Source organism: Belonocnema kinseyi, chromosome 5 (assembly GCF_010883055.1).
Source record: "Belonocnema kinseyi isolate 2016_QV_RU_SX_M_011 chromosome 5, B_treatae_v1, whole genome shotgun sequence".
Taxonomy (NCBI): domain Eukaryota; kingdom Metazoa; phylum Arthropoda; class Insecta; order Hymenoptera; family Cynipidae; genus Belonocnema; species Belonocnema kinseyi.
This window is the reverse complement of record NC_046661.1, coordinates 141,190,393-141,193,623: the sequence shown is the minus strand read 5'-3', so window position 1 is coordinate 141,193,623 and position 3,231 is coordinate 141,190,393. Positions and strand designations below refer to the sequence as shown.

General features: G+C 19.3%; 1 protein-coding gene across 1 annotated transcript in view; it reads right to left on the bottom strand.

Moving 5' to 3' along the window:
* The window catches only part of LOC117173254, a 34,441-nt gene that overhangs the window by 15,621 nt on the left and 15,589 nt on the right, over positions 1-3,231 (bottom strand). The gene's annotated exons all lie outside the window — the stretch shown is intronic.

Below are 3,231 nucleotides of genomic sequence, written 5' to 3'. Positions count from 1 at the left end.
ATGTAACTATTTTGATGATTTTTTTTAATGCAAAATATTTTATTTTTTGAACTGAAAATATGAATATTCCATAATTTTAGATAAAAATTAATCTCTTTTGTTAAAACTCCATTTTCTGATTAAAAACTTAATTATTCAATATTTACATTAAAATTAAATTAAAATTTTGGTTAAAAATTCCAGTATTAAAGTTAAAAATCCATAATTTAAGTTAAAAATTGATCTTTTAGGTTGGAAGTAAAATTAATTGGTTGAAATTTAAACTCTTTTGTTGAAAATTAATTTTTTTGGTCGAAAATTCATCATTTTAATTAAAAATTCATTTCCTAGGTTGAAAATATTTGCTATTTGATTGAAAACTTGTTTTAGTTTGATGAAAAGGAATTTTTTGCGGAAAATTGAACTATTTTGTTGAAAATTTGTTTGTTTTTTTAAACTGAAAATTTAACTATTATTCCAGATGAAGATTGCAGTACGTAAATATAAAATCAAAAAATTCCAGTTGAAGATTCATAATTTTAATGAAAAATTCATCAGTTTGGTTGAAAGTTTAATTTTTTCAACTGAAATTTAAACGTCTATTTTTGGTCGAAAATTTACCTTTTTAGGTTCATAATTTAACAATTTTAATGAAAATTTGTCTTTTTAAATTGAGACTTAATTTATTTCGTTAAAAATTCACGTATTTAGTTTAAAAAATCGACTTTTTTGAAGAAAATTATTTTTTTCTTTGAAAGTTAATGCTGTTTTCTAAAAAAGATTAATTAATAAACTCATTTTTTAAATTCAAGATTCATAATTTTAATTAAAAATTTATCATTCTGGATGAAAATTGAACTTTTCTAGTTAAAAATTCAACAATTTGGATGAAAATTTGTATTATTTAATTGCAAATTTCACTATTTTATTGAAAATCGACATATTTGGTTAAAAATCGATTTTTTTGTAGAAAAATTTTTTTTCTGCAATTTAATCATATTTAAAATTAAACAATTTTTAAAAGGTTTGAAATGAATTTACTTGATTGAAAAAAACATCTTTTGATGAAAATTATTTTTTTTATTGAAAAATCATCATTTTAATGAAAAATTTATTAGTTTGGATAAAAAAGGGTATTTTTTTAAATTCAAAATTCAACTATTTCGTTGAAAATCGACATATGTGGTTAAACAGCTATTTTTTTATGGAAAATTATATTTTTCTTTGCAATTTATTTTTCTTGTAAAAAAATTTCTTCTTTTGGGTTAAAAATTTAAGTATTACAGTTAAATTTTTATCATTTTAGGAAATATTGATTTTATTAGTTTAAAATAAAATCACTTGGTTTAAAGTTGAAATTTTTTGTTGAAAATTCATCATTCAAATTAAAAATTCATTTCTTGGGTTGAAAAATTGTTTTTTCTTTGGAAGAAAAGGAATTTTTTTTGGATGAAAATGGATTTAAATTGATCTTTTTTAATGGAACATTCAACTATTTCATTAAAAATCCACATATTTGATTAAAAATCTATGGTTTTCTAGAAAATTATCTTTTTCTTTGCAAGTTATTAAATTTTAAATTATTAAAAATTATTTTCTAATTGAAAATTTGCATTTTTTTGGTAGAAATCAATCTTCTTGGTTGAAAATGAATCTTTCTGGTGAAAAATTCAATTCTTTCATTTAAATATTCATCATCTTTGTTGAAAATTGATTTTTCTGGTTTCAAAATTCAACTATTCTATTCAAAGATTTATTTTTTTAGTTGAAATTTAATCATTTTCTTGTCTAAAAATTATTCTGGTTATATTTTGGATAGAAAAATGATATTTTCGAGTTCAAAATTTAACAATTTGGACGTAAATTTGTCTTTTTAAATGAAAAATTCATTTATTTCGTCATAAATTCGCATATTTATTTAAAAAATCAACTTTTTTGGTAGAAAATGAATTTTTTTTTTCAAACTAAATCTCCTTGTTTAAAAATGCTTCTTTTGGGTTGAAAATTCCAAGTATTCCAGTTAAGCATTCATCATTTTAGTTGAAAATTTATCATTTAAGTATGAAATTAATTTACTTGGTTAAGAAAAAAACTCTTTTGTTGATAATTGTTAATTTTTTAAATAAAGATTCATCATTGCAATTAATAAATCATTAGTTTGGATGAAAATTTATCTTTTTTTTTATTGAAAATTCAACTATTTCATTGAAAATCCGCATAATTTTTTAAAAATCGATTTTTTTTAGAAAATTATATATTTTTTTGCAAGTTAATCTTCTGGTATAAAAATTCTTCTTTTGGATTAAAAATTCTAGTATGACAGTTGAATAATTATTATTTTACGGAAAATTAATTTTTTAGATTAAAAATAAAATTACTTGTTTGAAAGTTAAACTTTTTTGTTGAAATTTTTGTTTTATTGAATGTTTATCATTTTAATTAAAAATTCATTTTTTGGGTGGAAAAAAAATGTTTTTTCTTGGGATGAAAGGGGACTTTTTTTGTCGAAAATTTAACTATTTTGTAGAAAATTATTTTTTTCTTTTCACGTTATTAACTTTTGAATTATTAAAAATTATTTTCTAGTTGCAAATTCAATTATTTCATTTAAATATTCATCATCTTAGTTGAAAATTTATTTTTCTGGTTTCGAAATTCAACTGTTCTACTGAAAGATTTATTTTTTTAGTTAAAATTTGATCATTTTATTTAAATTTAACATTTTTTTTGTTGAATGTAATTTTCTTAACTGAAAATTTACTTTATTCTGCTCGAATATTAACAATTATTTTTTTCGATGCAAGTTAATCTTATTGTCAAAAATTATTTTGGTTATATTTTGGGTAGAAAAATGACATTTTCGAGTTCAAAATTTAAAAATTTGGATGTAAATTTGTCGATTTAAAACAAAAATTTATTTATTTAGTTTTTAGTTTTTTTTTAGTTGAAAATTCATCAGGATGGATGAAAATTGATCTTTTATTATTCGAAATTGAACAATTTAGATGAAAATTTGTTGTTTTTTTTTTATTGCAAATTCCATTATTTCGTTGAAAATCCACATATTTTGTTAAAAATCGATTTTTTTGTCTAGAAAATTATCTTTTTCTTTGCAAGTTAATCTTTTTGTTAGGAAATTCTTCTTTTGGCTTAAAAATTCAAGTATTACAGTTAAATACTTATCATTTTACTGAAAATTCATTTTTTGAATAAAAAATTTCATAATTTTAAATAAAAAATCATTCCTTTAGT